The sequence below is a fragment of the Salvelinus fontinalis genome, chromosome 24 (genome assembly GCF_029448725.1).
Source record: "Salvelinus fontinalis isolate EN_2023a chromosome 24, ASM2944872v1, whole genome shotgun sequence".
Lineage (NCBI taxonomy): Eukaryota > Metazoa > Chordata > Actinopteri > Salmoniformes > Salmonidae > Salvelinus > Salvelinus fontinalis.
The window spans coordinates 17,627,634-17,642,264 of record NC_074688.1 but is presented as its reverse complement, the minus strand read 5'-3'; the positions used below and the strand labels follow the sequence as shown (position 1 = coordinate 17,642,264).

Sequence of the window (14,631 nt, the reverse complement as noted above, 5' to 3'; positions counted from 1 at the left end):
TCCTCTTCGTCCGAAGCAGCGGCCAAAGAACCAGGACTCGTGAACTTGGGAGGAAGTATTGAATGGAGAAGGACCCTGGGCTAAACCAGGAGAATATCGCCGCCCCAAAGCTGAGCTGGAGGCAGCGAAAACAGAGAGGCGGCATTTCGAGGAGCTAGCTCGGAAACAGGAGAAGGATCTGGGCTACACTACGTGGGAGGAGATCGACAGGTGGGCGATCAACCCAGGGCGAGTGCCGGAGCCCGCCTGGGATTCTCTGGCGCAGTGCGAGGAGGGATACCGGCGAATGGAGGCAGCACGACGACGCGGTAGGAAGCCTGTGAGTAACCCCAAAAATGTATTGGGGGGGGGCTAAGAGGGAGAGTGGCGAAGTCAGGTAGGAGACCTGCGCCCACTCCCTGTACTTACCGTGGAGAGTGAGAGTACGGGCAGACACCGTGTTACGCAGTAGATCGCATGGTGTCTCCTGTACGTGTGCATAGCCCGGTGCGGGTTATTCCACCTCCCCGCACTGGCAGGGCTAGATTGAGTATTGAGCCGGATGTCATGAAGCCGGCCCTACATATCTGACCACCAGTACGTCTCCTCGGGCCGGCTTACATGGCACCAGCCTTACGCATGGTGTCCCCGGTTCGCCTACATAGCCCGGTGCGGGTTATTCCACCTCCCCGCACTGGTCAGGCGACAGGGAGCATACAACCAGGTAAGGTTGGGCAGGCTCAGTGCTCAAGGGAGCCAGTACGCCTGCACGGTCCGGTATTTCCGGCGCCACCTCCCCGCTCCAGCCCAGTACCACCAGTGCCTACACCACGCACCAGGCTTCCAGTGCGTCTCCAGAGCCCTGTTCCTCCTTCACGCACTCTCCCTGTGGTGCGTGTATCCAGCTCAGTGCCTCCAGTTCCGGCACCACGCATCAAGCCTCCTGTGCGTCTCCAGAGCCCTGTACGCACTGTTCCTTCTCCCCGTACTCGCCCTGATGTGCGTGCCCTCAGCCCGGTACCACCAGTGCCGGTACCACACACCAGGCCTATAGTACGCTTTGAGAGTCCAGTGTGCCCTGTTGTTGTTCCCCGCACTAGCCTGAAGGTGCGTAGCTTTAGCCCGGTACCTCCAGTTCCGGCACCACGCACCAGGCCTACAGTGCGTCTCAGCCGGCCAGAGTCTGCCGTCTGCCCAACGGCGCCTGAACTGCCCGTCTGCCCAACGACGCCTGAACTGCCCGTCTGCCCAACGGCGCCTGAACTGCCCGTCTGCCCAACGGCGCCTGAACTGCCCGTCTGCCCAACGCCGTCTGAACTGTCCGTCTGCCCAACGCCGTCTGAACTGTCCGTCTGCCAAGCGCCGCATGAACTGCCCGTCTGTACTGAGCCTTCAAAGCCGCCCGTCTGCACTGAGCCTGCAAAGCCGCCCGTCTGCCATGAGCCTTCAGAGCCGTCCGCCAGACAGGAGCCGCTAGAGCCTTCCGCCAGACAGGAGCAGCCAAAGCCTTCCGCCAGACAGGATCAGCCAGAGCCTTCCGCCAGACAGGATCAGCCAGAGCCTTCCGCCAGACAGGATCAGCCAGAGCCTTCCGCTAGACAGGATCAGCCAGAGCCGTCAGCGAGCCATGACCAGCCAGAGCCGTCAGCGAGCCATGACCAGCCAGAGCCGTCAGCGAGCCATGACCAGCCAGAGCCGTCATCCAGCCATGACCAGCCAGAGCCGTCATCCAGCCAGGATCCGCCAGAGCCAGCCAGCCAGGATCCGCCAGTCATTCTGGTGTTGCCCCTCATTTTGGTGTTGCCCCTCATTCTGGTGTTGCCCCTCATTCTGGTGTTGCCCCTCATTCCGGTGCTGCCCCTCATTCCGGTGCTGCCCTTCATTCCGGTGCTGCCCCTTTGGAGGGTGGTCATTGGGAGGAGGCTAAAGAAGCGGGGATTTATTATGGTGGGATGGGGACCACGCCCAGAGCCTGAGCCGCCACCGTGGACCCTCCCCTAGACTTTTGGTGGTGCGTCCGGAGTTCGCACCTTGAAGGGGGGGTCCTGTCACGTTCCTGACCTGTTTTCTGTTATTTTTGTATGTGTTTAGTTGGTCAGGGCATGAGTTGGGGTGGGAATTCTATGTTTTGTGTTTCTATGTTTAGGTGGTTTGTAATTAGCCTTATATGGTTCTCAATCAGAGACAGGTGTTTGACTTTTCCTCTGATTGAGAACCATATAAAGGTAGGCTGTTCACACTGTTTGTTTGTGGGTGGTTGTCTTCCGTGTCTGTGTATGTGCACCACACGGGACTGTTTCGGTTTGTTCGTTCGTTTGATGTAGTCTGTTCCTGGTCGTGAGTTCTTCGTGTATTTATGTAAGTTCCATGTTCAGGTTTCGTCTACGTCGTTTTGTTATTTTATAGTTTGTTGAAGAATTTTCGTGTTTCGTCTTTTCTTTAAAAAACGTTATTATGTCAAACTATCACGCTGCGCTTTGGTCCAATCCCCACCCGTTACAGTCCCCACAGTGACTGTACATACCCCAACCAGAAGCCATGGATTACAGGCAATGTTCGCAATGAGCTAAAGGCTAGAGCTGATGCTTTCAAGGAGCGGGACTCTAAACCGGAAGCTTATAAGAAATCCCGCTATGCCCTCCGACGAACCATCAAACAGGCAAAGCGTCAATACAGGACTAAGATTGAATCATACTAAACCGTCTCTGACGCTCGTCGGATGTGGCAGGGCTTGCAAACCATTACAGACTACAAAGGGAAGAACAGCCGAGAGCTGCCCAGTGACACGAGCCTATCAGACAAGCTAAACTTCCATGCTCGCTTCGAGGCAAATGGCACTGAAACATGCATGAGAGCACCAGCTGTTCCGGAAGTCTGTGTGATCACGCTCTCCACAGCCGATGTGAGTAAGACCTTTAAACAGGTCAACCAAGGTCAACCCAGGCTTCTAAACAGCTTCTACCCCAAAGCCATAAGACTCCTGAACACCTAATCAAATGGCTACCCAGACTATTTGCATTGCCCCCCCCCCCCACACCATTATTTTACACCGCTGCTACTCTCTGTTGTTATCATCTATGCATAGTCACTTTAATAACTCTACCTACATGTACATATTACCTCAACTGACCGGTGCCCCCCGCACATTGATCCTGTACCAGGACCCCCCTGTATATAGTCTCGCTATTGTTATTTTACTGCTGCTCTTTAATCAAGTTTATTTTTCAAGTAAATTTTTTTAATTACTTGTTACTTTTACTTCTTATTCTTATCCATATTTTTTAAACTGCATTGTTGGTTAGGGGCTCGTAAGTAAGCATTTCACTGTAAGATCTACACCCGTTGTATTCGGCGCATGTGACTAATACAATTTTATTTTATTTTATTTGATGGTAAAGGTCCATGATTCTGATCCGTACATCAATCAGATAGTGTGAGGTTCAATAGGGTATAAATCAAGGAGGTTGGCTCAGTGGAATGGTATCAAATACATCAAACACATGGTTTCCATTCCATTTGCCCCGTTCCGGCCATTATTATGAGCCGTTCTCCCCTCACCAGCCTCCTGTGGTAGAAATATAAACTGTACACAAGTAAGGAGTGAAAGTGCTTACAAAAATGTGTGTGTAAACGTTTGTGTGTCCATATACCTACAAATGATGCACCAACTTGTTCCTGTAAGGATAGGACAACATGAGCAGTACTAACAGCGTCCCTGCGGACAACCACATGACTAAAATTAAGAGAGTCTGCTTTCCATGCACGCATAGACTGTGTTAATTAGCCAATGCCGATCCTCCTTCATTCTTATTCATCTATTCAGGTTCAGGTGGCATGGAAAGGGTCTGGAAAGCTGTTCGAGTCCATACTTAATTTGAGACACAGATACCATTAGGTAAATATAGCAGGGTTGTGTTGCCTTGCTCCCGAGCAGGTGAATGTTTCTTTGACAAAAGTGGTCGACTTCCTTCAATAGCCTCCTTCAATAGCCTCCTTCAATAGTCTGAATGAGAAGGGTGGTCAGAATGGGACAGATTCAGGGTACATTCTTCAGGACAAAACATTGTAAAATGCTCAGATCAAATCAATCAATCTAATGTATTTATAAAGCCCTTCTTACATCAGCTGATGTCACAAAGTGCTGTACAGAAACCCAGCCTAAAACCCCAAACAGCAAGCAATGCAGGTGTAGAAGCACGGTGGCTAGGAAAACCTCCCTAGAAAGGCCAGAACCTAGGAAGAAATCTAGAGAGGAACCAGGCTATGAGGGGTGGCCAGGCTATGAGGGGTGACCAGGCTATGAGGGGTGGCCAGGCTATGAGGGGTGGCCAGGCTGTGAGGGGTGGCCAGGCTATGAGGGGTGGCCAGGCTATGAGGGGTGACCAGGCTATGAGGGGTGACCAGGCTATGAGGGGTGGCCAGGCTATGAGGGGCCAGGCTATGAGGGGTGACCAGGCTATGAGGGGTGACCAGGCTATGAGGGGTGACCAGGCTATGAGGGGTGGCCAGGCTATGAGGGCTATGAGGGGTGACCAGGCTATGAGGGGTGGCCAGGCTATGAGGGGTGGCCAGGCTATGAGGGGTGGCCAGGCTATGAGTGTTGGGCAGGCTATGAGGGGCCAGGCTATGAGGGGTGACCAGGCTATGAGGGGTGGCCAGGCTATGAAGGGTGGCCAGGCTATGAGGGGTGGCCAGGCTATTAGGGGTGGCCAGGCTATGAGGGGTGACCAGGCTATGAGGGGTGGCCAGGCTATGAGGGGTGACCAGGCTATGAGGGGTGGCCAGGCTATGAGGGGTGACCAGGCTATGAGGTGTGGCAAGATCACCATTTTCGATATCCCTGTTGCAGGAGAAGTTTTCTGCAATGCAGGTAATGTAAAACCTGTAGTGTATTTGAGGTTTTAAAAGGTTTCTGAGGTTTGTAATTTCCACTTTGAAATGTCAAACTTGATTTTCCCTTAATGAAAATAGATCAACCCCTACAAAAATGTCCATTAATTATAATCTACATAATAATTCACATTTCCAGTTGCTGTAGGATTATTTTCCTGTTGTAGTAAACTGACTCAAGTTAAGGTCCTACATCTGTAAAATAGATTATGAAGAACCAACATGCCTCTCTGACATGAAATTAGGATTCATACCAACTCTGTGACATTTCTGTGTAATGCTAGGGCAAAAAACAAAACATGCACCCAGGGGAGGCCTCGGACCGAGTTTGGGAATCGCTGCCATAGAACAAGATTAATAAACCAATTCCATTCTTGCATCTGGAATAGGAGAGGATTAGAGAGAGAGCAAGCGAGAGAGAGAGAAAGAGAGAGAAAGAGAGAGAGAGAGAGAGAGAGAGAGAGAGAGAGAGAGAGAGAGAGAGAGAGAGAGAGAGAGAGAGAGAGAGAGAGAGAGAGAGAGAGAGAGAGAGAGAGAGAGAGAGAGAGAGAGCGAGCGAGAGCGAGAGCGAGAAGAGAAAGAACAAAGTGTTCCAAATGTATCACGTCCGTGTGGTAAAAAGCCAATGCATCTTTAGTCTAGTCTACACTGTGAAACTCCAGGATGTGTGTGTGTGCGTACGCTCCTCCCTGCTTCTGTGTGTGTGTTCATCTCCCATATTACAAATGAAGTTAATCCCAGTGTGCTACAGTCAGACCTGCTCTGGTTCTGGCTGTCCAATCCAGTGTTCTTCTTTCAAGGAAGATAATACAGAGATTATATGGAGAGTGATAATCTGGAGCTGGTTGATGAGAGAGGGGACCAAGGGGCCTGTATAGCCAGCCATGATAAGGCCCCTCTCACCACATGTCTCCTACTATGGTGTCCAAGCCCTGCTTCACACTGCCTGTATCTGTGTCACACACTTTAACGTACTGAACACACATGATCCTAAATATGAACTTTCACACAGACCATATAAACACACGTTGTTTATTGTACATCCACTTTCAGCTAGTCCTCCTCTGCTATGTGAAGAATTGCCAACCCTGGGAAATGATCATTTTCAGAGGAATGGGATTCACAAACGTTCCATCACACCGCAACAATAGAACTATGTGGGTTGATAAAATGCACCTTCCGAGGCGAAGAGGGAGAGTGTCTGTGATTGGCCCAGCAATTATTCCGCCCAATGTGTCTGGGTTCAGGGTGTTCATTAAATATCACTGTCTCCTCATCACAACAACCAGACAAAAAGTGTCTCCGTGTGAACAGAACAGGGTCTGTGCACAAAAGGGCACCCTATTCCCTACATAATGCACTAGGGCTCTGGTCAAAATAGTGCACCAGGTAGGGAATAGGATGGCATTTTGAGACATATGTACTGGGCTATCATAACAATACAGACATTCTCGGGAGAGGATTAGCCAGCTAACACGTGTTCAGCCAAGCCAGAGTAGCTCAGGTGGTGGAGGATTCAATTACATGAAATCTAAAGCATGTTGTAGCGTCTTTTAACACCAATGAGGAAAACCTTTTAAACCGAAGCACAACAGCAAACTCTGCTTCTCCCTCTGACTTACAGGATTACTACAGGGACTCTGTCTTTCTCGCAGTCTTTCTTTCTCAAACCCCCTCTCTTCTCTGTCTTTCTTTCTCCTCTCTCTCACAGTCTCTCCCTTTTTCTCCCTCTCTCCTCTCCCTCTGACATACCTTGCCGTGTCAACATGCCTCCTGTCACCTCCAGAGTGCTGGTGTAAGAGAGAGAGGTCAGAGAGAGGGAGAGAGACAGAGAGAGAGGGAGAGAGACAGAAAAAGCAACAGAGCCCCTGCATCACTTATCAAAGAGAAGTAGCCTAGGAGGACATTAGGGAAAAGCAAACAACACAACTAAAAACAATGAAATGTAATTGATGCCAGTTACACCGTTCACCCTCCTGTTCCAATAGAGCATCAGTCATGTGCTGCTGGACTGGTTGAACATCCCTTCATTGTAGTTTGACAATTTTTGGGATGTGGAGAAGACAATATTGTGTGTGTGTGTGTGTGTGTGTGTGTGTGTGTGTGTGTGTGTGTGTGTGTGTGTGTGTGTGTGTGTGTGTGTGTGTGTGTGTGTGTGTGTGTGTGTGTGTGTGTGTGTGTGTGTGTGTGTGTGTGTGTGTGTGTGTGTGTGTGTGTGCGTGCGTGCGTGCTGTTGTTGCCTCCATTGTTGCGTTGACCTCTAGCAGCCGCAAGGCCCTTTAGACCTCTGAGTGACATCATCTAAACACAATTCAAGTCTGAGGTGGAGGGACAGGCATTCATTAGCATCCCTACCTACCAAACACTGTCCTGGAGCACAGTTATGTTTATTAAAGAAGTGTCTCCCTCTCAACCCCCAGATAATGTCAGCTGCCAAGTTCCTGCCTACTCTGGAGGGGACACACAGAGTTACTACTGACAGCTACCAACCACAGTGCACACACACATGTACACACAAACACATCCCTCTCCACTGCTCCCATTCTCTGACTGATGGTCCTGGTCCTGCAAGGGGGCTCTTTCACCTCTGAACGCCCCCCCCCCCCCCCCCCCCCCCCCAACTGCTGTTACTAGGCGACCGTGCACATGGAGGGATAGGGCGTTAGGCGGGGTTACACTCACTGGAGTACCATACTGTAGACTCGGAGTTTACCATAACCACACCCTCAGGATATAGACCGGGTTACAGTACAGCCTGTGGATGGTGAGGGGTGCTGCGTTGGCACAGAAGGGGAACAAAGAGGAGACGGGGGATGTTTTGCCTCTCTGATGCCATGGCGTTAGAGCAATAGTCTCCAATACAGTTGCTGGCAACCCATAGACCGCGCAGACTTTTTGTTCAACTAAACACATCATCAAGCACCAAATTACTAGGCTGCATGATCCCACATCTGTTTGTGCTCTTGACAACTCCATGGCGGTCAAGCCAAACAGAAACATGACTATTCCATAAGGAGTTGGCAAGAGAGTCGAAACAGACTGGCACGTAGGCTATACCAAATTGCACCAAATTAGTTCAAACAGGTGTGTTAGTGTAAGGCTGGCAGAAAGCCCTGTGTCGCCATGTTGGTTCCCAAGACCAAGAAGGAAGTGCCATTAAAAGTTACTAGCATATTTCAAAATGTACTTTATGACCTCTCTTTTTCAGAGAGCCTGAACTGTCGGAGTGTCTCTTGCCATCCAGTGTGTGTTGCATTTGTGTAAGTGTGAGCATACGTCCGTACGTACGTACATGGATGCGTACATGAGTACATAGAAGATATGGGTCCCATCTGGGCTGGCGTCCTCCTCAGTCCTCCACTTTGCTCAACAATGAGAACCATGAGAATCCTACCATAGAGAACAAAAGATCAGGGGAGAAGGATGAGGAAGAGGAGGATGAAGGAGGAGGAGGAGGAGGATGAAGAGGAGGAGGAGGATAAAGGAGAAGGATGAAGAGGAGGGGGGGGAATGGGGAGGACGAGGAGATCAACCTTCTGATTGTTACTGTACTATTATTATCTTCCTCCACTACTGCTTGTCCCTGTTATTATATTACGAGTACATTGGCTATTGCCCTGCTCAGTAATTAGCCTTTTTTGTTATTGTACTGAGTAATCATTATTCCACTCTGTCATTAGGACTCCCTGTGGATAACAGGCGAACAAGGTGCCGTGGTTGACAGAGTGGAAAGGTGAGTTTGACTGAATGATTGTAAGCAATAGCGATGTGTGTGTGTGTGTGAGAGTTGTGTGATTGTGAACGTAAATTATTGAGTGATTAAGGCGACTTGTGTGTAAGAGATGGGAGAGGGACAGTAGTGCACGAATCAACGCTATAACGCAAGACGGTTGGTCGCTGGGCTGTTTTTGAAAAATATCTTTCATTTACTGTAGCCATAGTGATCGCCTCATCCTCCAACGGCTCAAATGGTGTCTTTGACTTCCTCTGTTTCCTCTCCTCCATCACCTACTCTGCTTTTTCAAGGGACGTTTTTTTACCCTAGCCGGTCGCATCCGGTCGTCTCAACCCCAGCTGGTTTGTAGAGGGTCATCAGAGGGTCATCATAGCCTTTTCTGAACTGTCTGCCCTAACCCAGAATTAACCTGTCCGTCACCCTGGTATATAGCCTTTAGCACGAGCGTATCTGTCTTAAATATATTGTTAATAATCACCACACTGGAGGCACCATTGATTTACAAATGGTGCCACCTGTGAGGACAAATATTTACAATATTGAAATATTTGCAGTTGAAGTCAGAAGTTTACATACACCTTAGCTAAATACATTTAAACTCAGTTTTTCACAATTCCTGAAATTAAATCCTAGCAAAAATTCCCTGTCTTAGGTCAGTTAGGATCACCACTTTATTTTAAGAATAATAGTAGAGAGAATGATTTATTTCAGCTTTTATTTCTTTCATCACATTCCCAGTGGGTAAGAAGTTTACATACACTCAATTAGTATTTGGTAGCATTGACTTTAAATTGTTTAACTTGGGTCAAATGTTTCGGGTAGCCTTCCACAAGCTTCCCACAATAAGTTGGGTGAATTTTGGCCCATTCCTCCTGACAGAGCTGGTGTAACTGAGTCAGGTTTGTAGGCCTCCTTGCTTGCACATGCTTTTTCAGTTCTCGCAAATGTTCTATAGGATTGAGGTAAGGGCTTTGTGATGGCCACTCCAATACCTTGACTTTGCCACAACTTTGGAAGTATGCTTGGGGTCATTGTCCATTTGGAAGACCCTTTTGCGACCAAGCTTTAACTTCCTGAATGATGGCTTATGATGCTGCTTCAATATATCCACATAATTTTCCATCCTCATGATGCCATCTATTTTGTGAAGTGTACCAGTCCCTCCTGCAGCAAAGCACCCCCACAACATGATGCTGCTACCCCCGTGCCTCACGGTTGAGATGGTGTTCTTCAGCTTGCAAGCCTCCCCCTTTTTCCTCCAAACATGACAATGGTCATTATGGCCAAACAGTTCTATTTTTGTTTCATCAGACCAGAGGACTTTTCTCCAGAAAGTACGATCTTTGTCCCCATGTGCAGTTGCAAACCGTAGTCTGGCTTTTTTGTGGCGGTTTTGGAGCAGTGGCTTCTTCCTTACTGAACGGCCTTTCAGGTTATGTTGATATAGGACTCATTTTACTGTGGATATAGATACTTTTGTACCTGTTTCATCCAGCATCTTCACAAGGTCCTTTGCTGTTGTTCTGGGATTGATTTGCACTTTCGCACCAAAGTACGCTCATCTCTAGGAGAGAGAACGCGTCTCCTTCCTGAGCGGTATGAGGGCTGTGTGCTCCCATGGTGTTTATACTATTGTTTGTTCAGATGAACGTGGTACCTTCAGGCGTTTGGAAATTGCTCCCCAGGATGAACCAGACCTGTATACAATTTATTTTCGGAGGTCTTGGCTGATTTATTTTGATTTTCCCATGATGTCAAGCAAAGAGTCACTGAGTTTGAAGATAGGCCTTGAAATACATCCACAGGTACACTTCCATTTGACTCAAATTATGTCAATTAGCCTATCAGAAGCTTCTAAAGCTATGACATGATTTTCTTGAATTTTCCAAGCTGTTTAAAGGCACAGTCAACTTAGTGTATGTAAACTTCTGACCCACTGGAATTGTGATACAGTGAATTATAAGTGAAATAATCTGTCTGTAAACAATTTTTGGAAAAATTACTCGTGTCATGCATTAAGTAGAAAGTAGTAACCGACTTGCCAAAACTATAGTTTGTTAACAAGACATTTGTAGAGTGGTTGAAAACTGAGTTTTAATGACTCCAACCTATGTGTATGTAAACTTCCAACATCACTGTATACCCATAGATTAATACTACTGTTATAATTCTATTGTCCTAACCCAGACTCAGCCTGTCTGTCTCTCTGGTCTATAACCTCCCGTGAGGTGTCTGTCTACTAACAGACTCTAAACTAGATGATTGATCCCATATTCCTGGGTTTATTATTAATGCGTAACTGTCTGAGCGGAGCCACACACACACTCACAAACACAAATATGGAGCGGGAAGCTGCAGGAAGCCTGAGACTGTGCTGTCTGGTTTGGTGGTGATTGTACAGATGAACATGTTTGGCTGAGTTTCCCTGGATTTTAGGAGACCTCATTTACCGGGGTCCAGAGAGAGAGAGAGCCCAGAAGGAGCAGGGCAGTCTGAGCCTGTGCAGTAGACCAGGAGAGTCCACTCACTCACTGCCAGCACCTTCACTCTGAGACGTTGTTGTTGTTGGAGTTGAAATTGAGACAGTTGTTTATCAATACATTTTTTGACCTTTAAAGATTAAATTTGAAACTTGTTTTTCTCCTGTGACAAAAAAATCGATGCCCTCAAAACAAAAACAGAAACATATTTAAAGGGGGACTGAACTTCCTGATTTGGCCTCATTTGGTGCGGGGGGGGGGGGGGGGTAATGTCAGTGTCGCGTGTGTGTGTTCACACGTGGAAAGCATTTTATTTTATTTTATGTTATTGTTTCATTCTTCTTGTCGGCATTATCTTTAATGTATGTTATTTTTATTGAGATTTATATATTCTTTTTTTATTAACCCAGACTTCCACAGGAATGCTGGCCCATGTTGACAACAATGCTTCCCACAGTTGTGTCAAGTTGGCTGGATGTCCTTTGGATGGTGGACCATTCTTGATACACACGGGGAAACAGTTGAGTGTGAAAAACCCAGCAGCGTTGCATTTCGTGACACAACCCGGTGCACCTGGCACCTACTACCATACCCAATTTAAAGGCACTTAAATCTTTTGTTTGCCATTTCACCTTCCGAATGGTACACATACACAATCCATTTCTCAATTGTCTCAAGACCTTAAAATCCATAATTTTTACCTGTCTAAGGGATCATAGCTTTCACCTGGATTTCACCTGGATTCACTTGGTCAGTCTATGTCATGGAAAGAGCAGGTGTTCCTGTACACTTAGTATATATATATGTGTGTGTGTGTGTGTGTGTGTGTGTGTGTGTGTGTGTGTGTGTGTGTGTGTGTGTGTGTGTGTGTGTGTGTGTGTGTGTGTGTGTGTGTGTGTGTGTGTGTGTGTGTGTGTGTGTATGTGTGTGTGTGTGTGTGTGTGTGTGTGTGTGTGTGTATCTTATTGGCAGTGTTGGGGGACAAGCACTACTTCGGAGTCTAGCGAAAGCAGCATCGAGCCATGCAGTAAATTAAACAATCTGTTCCCTTGGATAAAGATCACAAGAGCTATATTGGCAAACTGGAGTGAACAAGCTGTAACCATGGCCTTTGGAGACTCCAATTAAAATACCTCCAGCTCTCTGCTTAAGATGTGTCATGGAGAATGGTAGCTAGTATTACTGAAGAGGTAAGCTTTCTCCTTTATTCCCTGCTTCCTTTCACTGTGGCTACTGGCTCAGAGTCCCAAGTCTGACTGCTGATGGTAGGTGTAGGGTGTGTTGTTATTCTGTGGAGAGATAGGGACTCATTCACTACCATTCTATTTTGATTGATTGCTTTCTTGCTCTGTGGTTAATGTAGAGGTGTGTCTTTTCACTCTAGGTTCATTTGAAAGGGCACCCTAGCTGGCTCAAAGTAGTGCACTATATAGGGAATTGTGTTCTATTTTGGAGTGTCAATAACATTCGCCTATACACTATTAGTATTGCCACATCCGCCACGTCTTTCCCTCTGAACCAAAAGGGTGATAATGTGTCTTACAGCTAATCCACTTAGTGGAGGACCAAGTTGGGCTCCTGTGTTTATTTGCTATGTGTGACATCATACTACAGCTTGTGATGTAAACAACATTATCTGTGTGATGTGTTTTCTCATTTGGTTCAATGTAGATCGTAAATGTGGGTGGTCTTTTTTAACTAACTTGATAAAAAGAACTGAACTGAACTGTAAAATCCATGCCCGATCTAATTTCCTAACAAAAATACACACATCCAGTTTTACACTCACATTCTCAGTGGTCTGCAACTCTGCACAACCCTGCACTACTGCTTTTGTGATGCAACTAGCCAGTACGAGCTCAGTCAGTGAGTGAAAACGAGGACCAGCAGTCTATCACCGCCAATCTCTCTCTCAATATTAGCACCATCATGTCAACACTGAAATAACACCTGTATGGCTCGAAATATCATCGGCACTTTTAAGCACTCTGCAAAAGACAATAGCAATCTCTTAAACCATATCACTATGACCCTTAAGTGGAACACAAAACATTATCCCTCTTACTGTATACAAATATCTTCCTGTGATCTGCCTGTGTTTGGGGAATCATTTTCCAGACATGTAATTAGATGAGGCCTTTGCTGTTCCAGTTGTTGATCTTGGGCGTGGTGGTGAGTATGGCATCCTAACCCTGCATTGATGGAGGTAAGGAGCACCTGGCAGGTCCCAGAGCAGGTTTTCATCCCACTCCACTGTGTGACGAATGTCGATGCATATAGCACTGAGTCAGCAGCTTGGCATTAGCACAGCGCTACGCCTCGCCATAAGACTCGGTGTACTGCACCATGGTCACGCTGCTAACAGGCTAGTACAATAGCATGACACCATTCAGTGCATTACATACAGTACAAAACAGCCAGCCTGAATGCAATGTAAGTATTGCGGACATAATGCAATAACTGCAGCATGATGTACACACACACACACACACACACACACACACACACACACACACACACACACACACACACACACACACACACACACACACACACACACACACACACACACACACACACACACACACACACACACACACACACACACACACACAGCTCCATACTGATGTTTACAGCACACTCATACAACTCCAACAGCAAAGAAGGATGGTAGTGCACTCACCAAATGCAGTGGTTCGATCGCATCCCCTTAGGTGGGGTAGAGTAGTGGATGTACTCTCTGTCTCTGTGCTGACTGTGTCTCTCCTACTCCCCCTCTCTCTCTCTCTCTCTCTCTCTCTCTCTCTCTCTCTCTCCCTCTCTCACTGGCTCTCTGTCTCTCTCTCTCTCTCTCTCTCTCTCTCGCTCTCTTTCTCTCTCTCTTTCTTCCTCTTTATAAACCCCTCTTTCTCAAGAGAGAGTAGTAGGTTGAAGTGGTTATGTGTGTGTGTAAGTGCATGTGTGTGTGTGTGTGTGTGTGAGAGATTGGTGTATTTCTCCAGGCTGTGTGTGTGTACGTCTTAATGTGGAAGTGGCTCAGCCTAATCCCTACTGAGTAGGAGAGATGGAGCGGGTGCTAGGCAGCAAGAAGTCAGTAGAGAATAACAAACTAATGCTACACTGCACACACACACACACACACACACACACACACACACACACACACACACACACACACACACACACGCATGCACCCACAAACAACAAACAGTAAATCAATCAATTGAACATGTCATTTTGTGATCAACACTATTACAGATAAACACAAAAAAATAACACATACAAATTCCCCTTGAATAGTTCAAATGTATGTCATGGTGATTGACAATAAATGGTAACTCCAAGTTCAAACTCCAAGTTTAAAGAGAGGAACTGATTGTGTTATCTCACGCAAACATATACACACAACCTACCCGGCCAAAACAGCCCTCCAAAATATTTCTCATGTGAAGACGTTGAATCAACTTGGAAAACTGATTTGAGTTGAGAAAAGTCATCAACGTAAGAATGTGTTTTTTTTTACCCAACGTAAAACTTAAATCCAAT

At 47.1% G+C, this 14,631-nt stretch overlaps 1 protein-coding gene across 6 annotated transcripts in view; it reads right to left on the bottom strand.

The window, feature by feature from the left end:
* The window catches only part of LOC129822075 (A-kinase anchor protein SPHKAP-like), a 440,116-nt gene extending 426,248 nt beyond the window's left edge, over positions 1-13,868 (bottom strand). For 5 of the 6 annotated variants that reach the window (XM_055879961.1, XM_055879964.1, XM_055879967.1 and 2 more), the window contains exon 1: positions 13,769-13,868. The gene's annotated coding sequence lies outside the window, so the exon portion shown is untranslated. Of the gene's footprint in view, positions 1-8,161; positions 8,260-13,768 lie in introns of all 6 variants that reach the window. The other variant, XM_055879962.1, reaches the window with a different exon arrangement.
* Positions 13,869-14,631: the final 763 nt, after the last annotated feature.